General features: G+C 37.5%; 2 protein-coding genes across 3 annotated transcripts in view; one reads left to right on the plus strand and one right to left on the minus strand.

Annotated features, from left to right (window-relative positions):
* The window catches only part of LOC108756139 (dedicator of cytokinesis protein 3), a 55,494-nt gene that overhangs the window by 16,582 nt on the left and 26,003 nt on the right, over positions 1-12,909 (minus strand). The window lies entirely within an intron of this gene.
* The window catches only part of LOC108756140 (innexin inx3), a 22,026-nt gene continuing 12,427 nt past the window's right edge, over positions 3,311-12,909 (plus strand). The window contains exon 1 of the mRNA XM_018499737.1: positions 3,311-3,805. The gene's annotated coding sequence lies outside the window, so the exon portion shown is untranslated. The remainder of the gene's footprint in view (positions 3,806-12,909) is intronic.

Here is a 12,909-nt window from a genome sequence, read left to right on the forward strand (position 1 = left end):
ATTACTTGCTGTAACAGAAACAAACTATACATATATTATATATATAGAGTATTATAGAAATTGAATATATACAGTTAAAAGAAGTTACAGTTAGTTATTGAATACAGTTATTATAGAGATTGAATACAGTTTAAACTAAGAAGTTTACTAGGAAAGTGAACTATAATTCATTCCTAAATTAATGCAAAATTATATGCTATATCAATGATCAAACACTAAAAGTAGTCATAATATATGGCATATTTCAAATATATTATTCAGTTACTGTAAGCAACTTTAATTTCCCCTTCGAATCTGATTTTAATGAAATGTTTAAAAAATTTCTTAATTCCATCCAACGGCATTTTAATAAGTAATTCATATGAAAAAATAATTTTGTTCAAAATATTGACTATGTCTTCAACATGTACATTATTATGTAGTACAGCTGATCTCAGTGACATCAAAAGAAGTAAATAATTCTAACGGATAATACTTTCAAATTGATGTACATTATAATAAATATACACTGGAGGGGTTTAGAAAAGAATATTCAGCACCGAAGTTTTAAAATTGTTATAAAAGTCACGTGTATAATTGAACTTTCCTTTGAAGAAATTTGAAGCAAGATCGAAGATCGCATCACAAGTTGTTTAACTTAGTTTTTCTTCTGTTATGTCTAATGTTCAAGTAACGTTGCAACATTTTATTATCAATATATTGAAACTCTTCGAAAACGTGTTTGTAAATTTCTCATGGCAAATTATGTGGAAACTCGCAGATATCTCATAAGTCAGGATAAAATCTGAAAATGTTAGAGACTTCAGGAATAATCCAGGAGTATTCCAAACGATACGAATTGTTATCTAGGGATCAGTAGAAAAGAAGAAGCTTTAATCACAGATAAAGATTGTGAATAGATAACATTTCAATTCCGATGCGGAAACAAATTTATTGTCAGCAGTGTAGGAAAAAAGAATAAAAAGATGCAATTAAAATAATTAAAACATTTATACTTCTTTAACACATAAATACAGATAAAATATATAATGCAATAAATGAAATTATTAAACATACATCTTACTACTTGGATAGATGTCTTGAGAAAATATATGTTTTCTACAAACGACAACGACATTAGCAAAGTGAATAACAGTAGCGCAATCTTAATTGCATCTAATGACGATTAAATCGTTAATGGTAGCGCTGCGCGATAACAACGATAATAACAAACGCAGGATGAAAGAGAGGAGAATCAGAGGAAAGACACAGGGGAAACGTACAAATGCAGCCTTTAAAGAGCTGGAAGCGACCCCCCTTGAGCGTGAAGAGAGAGAGGAGGAGAAGAAGGGAACAGGTTCCCGGCATGGTTACCGCGTATTCACCGAGCTGAAAACCTTGGGCCTCATCTGGAGCGACAAAGAAGAAAGGAGAAAGAAGGAGAGAACAGCTGAAAGCGAGAAAGGCAAAAGAAGAGAGAGAGAGAGAGAGAAGAGGAGGGACAGGGATATTTGCTCATCTCGCTCCAATCGAGATTCGTCGAGATGCTGCAGTCGCAGACACACGATAAAGGTCGAGAAAGCAAAGGTGAGTTCACACGATGCGTGTATCGCTGGGTCCACCAGGAGGCCGCACCGATGGGCCCTTCTTGGTCCTTGAACTCGTCGCGATCGCTCGTCACGAAAATGGTACCTTTTTATTGGCACGCTGCGCCAAACGAGCTTCTGTGAAGATCGCTGGAAGCTGGTTCCGCGAATTTGAGAAAAAAAGAGGATTACGCTCTAAATTTCTTACAGTGAAGTCTCACTCCAAGTAAGTGAAAATACAACTACCCTTGAAAAAGTAAAAATATTTCACTTTTTGAAAAAGAGTCACGATCTTTACTCTTGTTAGAGTGAATTTTCACTTCAAAGGAGTGAAATCTCACTCCAAAAAAGTGAGATTTCACTCTAAAAAGAGTAAAGATCGTCACTCTTTTTCAAAAAGTGAAATATTTTTTTTTTTTTTTTTTTTCAAGAATGGTTGCATTTTCACTCTCTCGGAGTGAGATTTCACTGCAAGAAATTTAGAGTGTAACTTATACGAATTAAAAATACGCTCTCATACGTTGAGGACGAAAATCGGATGAAGTGGTACATTCATCATTACGACGTGATTATTAATCTTTCATGTAATGTACAATAAAGTATCGTTATTATATATTATATAAGAAGAGATAATTTATTATTAGTTTATTTTCGTTTACGCTGGCATCTACTTCTTCTTTTTGAACTGAGAAAAGCGGAGAGACGAATATTTCAGCGACAAGTTAATTCGTACCTCGCTGAATTTTTCGGAGGGGAGAAGGAAGCGCAGCGAGACAGGATTATTTCGGAACGGCAGGAAACGAGGTACCGAGCGAGCATAGCTGCATTTCCGCGATTTGCACTAACGTATATTTCGTAACAGTCTCAGTCGTCGTAATTAAGGCATGTAAATTCTAGTGCCTCCAGAAACGTTTCAACGTTTTCATATTTTCAATGCGAAAGTTGCAAATCTGAAACGTGCGCGACGGAATAGACATTTACTCCATTCTCCGTTTGAAAAATTCATATTTGACTACGCAGAATATTGGCTGAAATATTAGGAACAGGAATAAATATTAAATATTAGAGAAATAGAAAAAAAAATAAAAAAATAAAAATTAAATGTAACAGATAATAATGAATACAAATAAGATGCAAGTATGTCTTATATTTATATCCATATAATAATACGTCTTAGATCCTACTTATATCCATTATGCGTTACCTTTAATCTCTCCCCCTAATTTCTTACATTTCTAATACTTAATATTTTTTCCTTATAGCCGTTCAAAATTATCGATAAAATTTTATCTTTCTGAGTTCTCGTACACAATCTACATTAAAAAATAAATTTTGACTGTACAATAAGATTAGATTCGATTAAATCAACAAAAAAATTCCAACATGTTGGATAGTCATAGATAAGTCTAGTTACGGTAATCTGAAATTCTGTTTGGCCTCACCATATAAAATACCATACTCGGATCTTTATGCTAATTTAATTAGAACATTTTTCTCTCAGTATACGCAATATGGCGTGTCTTTTGCCAGAAAAATTTCGCAAGACGTCGCGTTGATTTCGTAAAACGACGAAAGAGCCTACCGACACGGAAACTCAAAGGCGTGCGATCTCGGCAGGAAACTGCTGTACGCACCTGGCACTCCCTCTTCTTCATCCGACCAAGCTCCCGGTCTGGGAGCAAAATGGCGGAGTGGTGGGGCCCCGAGTGAGTACTTCGCCATTCGCGTCAGTCGTTTTCCGGGCCCAGTCAGTGTGTCGTGTGCGCGAGTCTTATTCAGGATCCGTGTTCGCATCACGGAACAGAAGAAAGAGAAAAAGAGAAAGAGAGAGAGAGAAATAGAAAAACGCGTCGCTCGGAAGGGCGCTTTGTTCCGGTTTTGCCGTCCACCCGCTTCTGGTGCGCATTTTTGTGTCCGTTTCTTTTTTCGCGCTCATACTTATCAAGGAAAAATCGCGAAGCGATTATCGAGGATCGATCGATAGATCGATCGCTCGAGGAAAAAAAAAAAGGAAAGAACGCTCATCCCTCCAGAGACAGAGAGACGAAAGACGATCTTTCAACCGAATCGGCGCATTGCTGCTGCGCGTGGCCTAGGGCCCTCGAAGGCTGCCGTAGGGCCGAAAATCTAGTACGGGATTAGTTTCGGATTCGACAACCAACCACCACGACGTCAGGGGGTAGCGACAGCAACGACGTTTCGCCGAGGGACTCGACATTGTGCTCGACAACAAACGGAAGGTATTGTCTGACGGGAAGAAGGGAAAAACAAACGCCAGGTGATTTTTCGCGATGCAAATCGATTTTCGAGCGTCCGATTTTAATTCCCGCGTCTTTGCGCATCGATTTGCACCGATTCGGATGAAGAGGTGAAATAAATAGGTAGCCTAATATAACTTTATTAGCTTCTACTTACTCCAAACGAGCGCATTGATGTAAGTAGATGCTACGGTAGAAACATGTATTGAAGCGACGCGAACAAAACATATAACGCTTCAATAATATATATAAACAAAGCCCGCAGCAATGTGTGTCGAAAGACCTTCGTTTTGAGATCTCTTTCGATTGTTGTTTGGAATCCGAGAAAGTCGGGATTCAGGAATCTCCTTCGGAGCAGACCACCGAAATTCCGATGGGATTACGAGATAGAGATTTCGATGCTCAGGCACGCTATGATCGAAACGCGAGGCACAGCTGACACAACGAACGCGAAGTTCCGTGTAAATCGGAAATTGAATTCACCTCGTCGATCCTCGATGTACGATGCTCGAAAGCAGCGAAAGTTTGCGACGCCGTCTTTGAGACTTCAACGAAATAAGTCGCTTGCTCTTATCTATTTGTTCAGTCCAACCGGAACTAGTTTTAAGATATTGCAGTAAAGAAGTAAAATCAAGTTAACGAGAATGAATCGACGTAAACGAGCGTAACGAGCTCTTTTCTTTTCGAGGAGAAAGAAAAGAAAGACGTTCCTTAGAGAAATTTAATATTGGCCATTTCATCACTTATTTTTTCAATATTAAAAATATTTCGTTAAAACAATATCTTTAATACTCCAGATAAGCGATTAATTGGCCACTGTACTAGTATTAAATTTCTACAAGGGATATTCATATACCAATTCGTCCATGTCCGTTAAAACGAAAATTCATTGCTCGTTCGCGATCGTTTGATCTGGATCCAGCCTCATAGATTACGGATCGTTCCACTGTCGGCTATTGCGTGGTACATCGTTCGATTGCTCTTCGACGAGCGCGGTTTCAACGAGCGCAACTCGCCGCAACTCGAAGTCGAGAGAGAAACGCGCGCGTCTTCCTCAGCAGCAGCAGCACGCTTAATCGACCTCAATTGGCAAAGCAGCCTGGCTCTCCGGTTGAGAACGAGCGATCGTTTCGAACTCGATCCGATATCGGCTCGCACAAGCCTCGGAATGAGTAATCCTTCTTTCACCGCGCGTACACACAATTCCTATTACCCGCGTAACAAAGTACACTTCGTTACGAAGCACAAACTCTGGCATTACGTTGTTCTCTCTCCTCACGCTGACTCGCTATTTCCAATCATATTCTCGTTTTTTTTCGCTATTCGACACAATTACGTGCGGGTATATATATCTTCTTCGCGTGTTACAACGCGACATGTATGTCTTCGGGGTTTATTTGCAACATTAAAATATATATGCTTTACTCGACTCAGAAATCAAATAGATATATATCTTACTCGAAATTAGATTCTATATAAATCTATGAGAATAATTGAATTATAATTCTCTATTTCATTATACATATTTGTCTTCCTGCGAGAGAGAATAGAATTTTCACGTCGAACTAGTTTCCAAGCGCTAACGGTTCGCTTGGGAATGCAGAGCAGGTCAGATTTTAATTCATTGTCCAGTTTGCCTTTGCTTCAGGCAAAGGCAAGAGTGCCCTTTCCGGAAATCGGCAGACCTTTTCTAAACGGTAGGCATCTTCACCCGAGCTTCGACACAGGCAGGAGAAGCGGCTCGACTCGCTTCTCGATCACGAGCGGCTCGCAACGCGGCTACTTGTGTTCCGCTCGAGCGAGAACGGCTCGTGGCTCGCGCGCGATCAACGTGAGAAGAAAAGAAAAAAAGAAAAAATGCGTCAACGCGCGCACGCGATCGATAGATCGTCCACGAGCCGAGCGAGTGAGAGACATGTGCATAAAGCACAAAAATAAGGTGTGATAAACGCGAAAAAATAAGAAACATGAACTAAATAAATATACAGATGTGGCGTGAAGGTATAAAGTAGAAGGCTTGTTAAATATTAGAGGAAAAGATATGCTGGATGTGGTCTCCACTTTCAAAAGTCTTTTATAATTAATATCATCCCTTGCAAAAGATGTTTCATCTTTTTATTGAAATAGGTATCGTAAAACAAGTGGCTTACGACAATGTTTCTTTTTATTGATGAATTGAATTTATCTACTGCGATTTTATCAAAGTTTTTTTTTCGTACGATGTATCAATGTCAAGTTTAACGTGATTGAAAGTTCGAACATAACAAAAGAAAAAATTCGATCAAAAAACAAAGTAGGAGCGTCTTATATCTCGCTCGTCATCTTCTTTAATAACAATTTTGAGAAACAAGAGAACAAAAGTGCTTTTCATTTGATCACGCAAGTCAACACACGTATTGGTTTCATATCAAAAAAGATAGAACGATGTTTGATAAGATGATGATGGAAATTTCCTGAAATATATAAATAAAAATAACGAGATTATCTTCCGTCAATAAAAGCTTAATTGCCGGGTCCAAAAAAATCTGTGAAATTTAACGTGCTGTAAATTAACGTGCTGTATTTTGTTGTACTTTTCATCCTCCACAGTTTCATATTTTTCTAAATATGCGATAAGAAATATCGTTTTCCATCGCGAGAGACACATACATTTCTGGCCCTTTCGTTCGATAGGTCGAACGATATACCCAGTCCTGGTGCGTTAGATAGGACCGATTCGTGATTTTTAGTTTCCTGAATGAGATACGGTGATGATAAAGAAAGAACCTTGTACCTTAGTACCAGGAATTCAGATATGTATGCATAGCATTATCTGCCGCCTGCGCGTTTCATGAAAGACGTTAGAATTCTCCGCTTGTTTTGTAATCAACGTTAGAAAACGACCGTGCAAATACACTGTAGAAAAAGTAGGTATCTCTCGTAAAGAAAACTGATCTTGCAAATTTCTTGAGAAGCTAATTATGAAAATTTATTTTTACACGAGATAACTACACAGAAAACTGTACATATACATAATAAATAAAAAAAATAATCTAATAACATGAAACGATAAAATAAATAAGAATAAAGTGAACAAAGTCCTGATGAAGTAAACTGCAATGTACACGAAACGTTGGCGTTCTAATAATGGATTTTTTTCCTACACGGAGATAATTCGCGAAATGCATAACTTCTATAGAAAATAAGCCGTAGAAGCCTCAAAGGCTTCAAAGTAAGATTTTTTCGCGCGTCTATGTGACATTGAAAAATTATAGTTTGATTTTATTATTTTAGCGAGTGCTGTCAATAGAGTTTTTATTTTAAAATTGTACCGGCTATATGAAATAGTATCAAATTACCTTCAATTATTTTACAGCATTATTTACACAGTTTAAGCTGAGAGAAAAATAAATTGGCACGATTTTAACGCTAATCGGTGCTAGCCGTGAGAAAACAATAGTCTGCCTCTAATCTCTCGGCAGTTACATGCACTCGAAAAAATGCTTCTGACGTCGATTTCTCTACATTTGTTGTAAAGACAGCCTCCGCAGTCGATTTCTCAACCAGCCGTCACTCTCAAGGCCCTCGAAAGAACATAATTATTAAGAATGGTCTATTCCTTCCGAGTCGTAAATCAAAATGAATATTGTTTGAAATCTATTATATGTAACCAAAACATATCCGGCATTAATTAATTAACAAAATTTCTTTACAAAAGTATGTATATCACAAAGACGCACAATGATCGAAAACAAAATCAATTTATAACTCGCAAAAGTAGGTATTAAGAAAAAAATTAGTTTACGAAAAAATAGTAAAACGATAAAAGTAAAATTAAAATAGTTCATTCTTAAAAGCGCTTAAATTGTATAATTTGTCAGTCTATTAAAAAATCAACGATGGTTACACTTAATTTTGCACAATTTATTTATTAATTCTAGAGTACGTTATAAAGACAGAATGACGATCTAATTAATTATTATCATATTTCTTAATTATTATCACATGTCTTATTTCTCATTATTATTATATATATCATTGCCATCTGTCGTTTTCCACGATGTCGAGACGTCATTAACCTCCTCTCTGAGCTCTATCGTCTTCATTCATTTTTCGCATCTCGAATGAATCGATGTGCATGCGTGCCTATCGAGCGTATCAGTAAAGCGTAGCGCTTGTACTATACGACGCTATGAAATATTAACGCGATGATGCTCGTCGACGTGTAGAATAACGTTCGTGGAGTCGAGCGAAGGCACGTCATACAATGCGTGTATACATACGAGGTGTCTCACGAAACGTGCATCAATCTTCAGAATTGTAACACACACGAATGATGCCACGTAAAAGTATATTACAATCTACATGAGTATAATATATGATGTGTAACGACACACATCTAAAAAATTTTACGTGCATTAATCGAGTCTCTTTCAGGAAAAAAAAAAGCTGAAAAAAAAACTCAATAAATCTATCCTTTTATAAATTCTTTAAATTCTATTACCGTAGCACGTAATAAAGTTTATAATATTAATTACTTCTGAATATAGTCTATTTTTATTTTATACAGAGATGAATTTGTGACGCTTTTAATTAAAGTATCGGCAATTCAAAAATTATGAATAATATTATATTAAATAAAACGAATAAGAAAGACATTTTTTTTTCTAATCCTCTTTGATATTTACTGGACTACATATGTCACTACGGAAAATAGAATCTATCGCGTATTACGTAGCGTAAAGCCGCGAAAAGGACAATTCGGCTGAACAATAATTAACATAATTCGTACGGCCTCGTTCTCTATTTATCGTACGCAATTATCGCGACGCGAACGCCACAAACGCCACAATCTCCGTCACTCGCGTCATCAGCACTGCTGTGAGAAGAGTGAACGCGAGGAATCCGCCCGTAGGTGGAACGTTTCGCGAAAAACTCGCGGAACGGAACGCGAAAATAATATTTTGCGGATATCGGCGAGTTCCCGCCTTTCACCGCCGACGTTCCTTCGACGAAGCGAATAAAATTATCCCTTCACTCCTCGGTTGCATTGCACGCGCTATCATTCGATGCGATCGATGGGACGATCCCTCGCTCGATTGCAATCGGCTTCCTTGCCCATCACCGAGTCACGGATTTGAAAAATCCAATCATCGAAGGCGCGTTTCTCCCACGTACGCTCTTTAACACCACCGACCTGTATCCAACTCTCTGAAAGAATTTCAATTGGAAGCAGTGATCTTTGCAAGGGACACCTGCCTTCAAAAGCCAAGGGCACGCTTTCGGCTTGAAGCGAAACGTGGAAAGAGGTGCACTTGCGTCCTTCTGAATTTTCTGAAGAGAGAGAAAAAAAAGATAAAGAGGCATTGATATTGAACATTTCTTGAAGTAACGCTTTCTCTCTTTGTCGAGACGTTTAATAGGGAATCGTGCAAACTTTCTGTGGAATGGAATGAAAATATGTGCGTATTACGATCTAATACAATTAGGACTTGTACAAAAATATTATTTCAATATTTCGTAGTCCCGTAGATTTTGTATATTTCACGATTCTAATTATTAATTTACGGCTGAGGGACGTCTCTTTCTCCGGAAGAGGGCCACTGAAAATTTTAAGTTCCGAGTGTCTGCCCACTGTTTCGTCAACGTCGCGCTCACTTAAGAAGTACAAGGAGACTTGGAGCAGAGTAGATAAGACGTCGAAGAGCGTGCACGGAGTTCGCGCAAGACACGTAACTGTAAATTCCCTTCCCACTCACGCGACGAAGTCCGCCAAGACTCGTCCTTTCGCCGCGAAATGAAGAAAAAGCTATCCGCATGCACGCTCACGTGTGCCTTTCATGCACAATACGAGAAGAGGTCTTTTCTCGCGAATGGCAAAGTATTCTAACTGCAAATATAATGAAATTTCACTTCGAACTAATATCTGCATATCACCGAAAGAAAAGCAGCAAATTAGATGGTAAAATATGCTGTAGCACTTTTAATCCGGTGCAGTAGTCAATTTTTGGCTGTAGCAGCCAATTTTTGATTGCGTTAGCCTATCCACAATGTTAGTATACTCTCTGGATCAGTGAATAATCACTGATATCAGTGCCAAGTATGCCACTGGTAATCGGTGAATTAAATGTGAGATCCCTAACCTTGTGTTTTAGTGCTTAAGCTCAATGAATATGGTATTGGAAGATTGAAATTAACGTGGAAATATCAGTATTTTAGTTATAATGCTCAAACACATCCTTCCTTTTTTTTTTTAGTAAAACTTCACTGATTATCAGTGCAAAGTATGTACTTCGCTAATTAGTGACTATCCACTGATTCAGATTTAGAGAGTAGAATTTCGACAGGCTAACGCAACCAAAAATTGGCTGCTGCATTGAATTACAAGTGCTATGCCATATTCAGCCAATCTTTTCTTTCAGTATATATCTTCATGATAATTTTTTCGCTGGAAAATTCATCACGTTTCTATATCAATGATACATATGACACATAAAGCCGAACGTTGAGTTATGAAAGCGCATCCGTGGAGAGCATTTAATGTACAAATACAAGTGAAAAGGATAGTCATCGCCGCTCGTTCGTTATATACTCGGCGAATTCCTAATAAAGCATTGACCGAGTACGCCTCGCGTGCAATTACAACGTATAATATGAGGGAATCGCGCAGACAACGGCTCCTTATATATATTTCCCAGACGGCATATTTCATTCGCGTGACTTGACGCGATTAAAAGTTTCGTTAATTCAAGTAATTAATAACTCGAAAAAGAAAAAAGCGAGATACTTTTACTTTCATAGCTTCATCTTTGTAACAGGGAGAAATATCTCTCTTCGTACGAATGCAAATTCAAGGAATACGATTCTCTAAAAGAGAATATGTATTCCTTCGTACATATACTATTCGTATATATACTTTCCTTTCTCTGTGTTTAAACGCGAAATGTCAAACAAGCTGGATTCGACACACTGAGTACGTGCGGACAGCTTTTCAGCGGGATCGAACCGCACGTGAATAACGTGAATAATAAAAAGTAAGAGCGATATGTGTCTCTCCGTGACGCGCGAGACACACACAATTACTCGGATGGCGATTATAAAACTCGTATCTTGATCGCAGCGTGCAGCATGGCGAATGGTCGTTGATACAATAATTTACGGCACGTTGCGCTAATTTGCTCACTGTCGAGGGCGGCCGTTTATCCACGGCCAACCGTGTTATTAATTCACACATGCGATCTCGAACTATCACTGTACGATACGAAATCAGCCAACGGGAACCAGATTATAATTCAAGCTCCGAATTAAAGATTCATTCTTTTTACATATCGATTCACTTTCGCTCCATTAATGTAATCTGAAATATTGAATGAAGTTATGTCAATTAAACATCGCGACGCTAGGTGTGTTTTCGTGAAATACGTTTTACGTTTTACATTAATTAATTTATTATTAAATGAAAGATTTATATAACAAAAAAAAGTTACAAATATTCGGAAAATGTTTTTAGAAATTACAAGCATCTCTCAGATACCATACGTTTATTTTTTTAATAAGAACTTTCGAAGAGGAAAACCTAACCGTTACAGTGCCTCCTCGCCAACTTGTATAAAATTCCAGTCGCGTCCGGAAAGAAATGTGATTCATGCTGCCGAGGAAAGTCCTTAGCAGCTCGGCCGATTTCCAGGAAGTCTCCCTTGAATCATATTTCTCAGCGATATATTCAATGAAGACAGCTAAAATGTCTTTTCTACGTATTGAATAATGTGTGCTGTCATAAGTAATAATGAAGTATTTTTTCCGAATCCTCATACAACATAAATATATATCAGAAATATTACAAGAGCAATTTTCATTATAAACATAATATATTTTTCGCATTAAATTTATTTAAATTTTCAGATTTCTTTAATAGATGTCTATGAAGCATGAAAATTTAATGTATGATATTATTTCAGTAGTTTAACTGCATTTTTCAATCCGATAAAATTTTCGCTTTTGAAATTACTACAAATGTGGTACATACATATATATATATATATATACACAATATATATATATATGTACATATTTAGTATATAACATATAATTTACATTGAATTATTTGAGCATCAAAGATCCAACCTTGACCGTTATGGGCCTTTAATTCCTATTTCCTATTGACTGTTCTCACACAATCGTACGGTCTAATAGGATTCTCATTGAACGTAATCCAATGTAACATCAATGCAATAATAATGCAATGCAGAAGTATCATTGACAAGACACTTGAGTCCGCGATAATAAATTAGATCAGTTGGGTCTCGCATCGCGATATGAGATTCAAATTGATATTATTCGATCAATATCCAATCTGGATTTACGTCGCGGCTTTCAAATCTCGCGCGGCGGATGAATCGCGTCCACAGTGATTCGAGTGATTCCCATATCGGCAAATAACGCTAGAGTACATAAATCATGTCCCGATTACACTCGTGCTGTTTCTCTCTCTCTCTCTCTCTCTCTCTCTCTCTCTCTCTCTCTCTCTCTCTCTCTGCATTAGCAGCTGTTATTAGTCCGCACATGATGCGTAAATCACGTTACTATGACCGCGATCGTTGTTTCGACCTACAAATCGCTCTAATTTCTACATCACGCAGCGCAACCGGCACGCATAAATCATTCTCTCCGTATTACCTGTTAACCGCTGAATCGACCGAATTTTGCTAAGCCATCTCCATCTCCGATATCGCAAACCATAAAAACCGCCGGATTTTCCAGTCTCTTTCCAGATCTTCTCAACAAGAAAACTCCCGATATATTTATTCGGCGGCTTATTCATTATACATTCGCCTTTCGTCACTAAATTCTCATAAACGCGTCGTTTTAGACGCATTGCAAAGTAAGTTTATAATTCTGAAATCTTACGCCTCGTTATAACTTCGTGTATAAAAATTCTTTTCGATCTTTATTAAATTTTTATTTCCGTGCCACTTTTGTGTATCTCTCGCAGATTAACTTCGGCGAAAACTTCGGGACATATAAATAACAAAAGATTCACCTTTTCTACCAATTAAATATATAAATTCTAGGAATCATATTAATATTAGGTGTAGTAAAAAGTCATC

This window comes from Trachymyrmex septentrionalis, unplaced genomic scaffold (genome assembly GCF_001594115.1).
Source record: "Trachymyrmex septentrionalis isolate Tsep2-gDNA-1 unplaced genomic scaffold, Tsep1.0 scaffold95, whole genome shotgun sequence".
Classification (NCBI taxonomy): Eukaryota; Metazoa; Arthropoda; class Insecta; order Hymenoptera; family Formicidae; genus Trachymyrmex; species Trachymyrmex septentrionalis.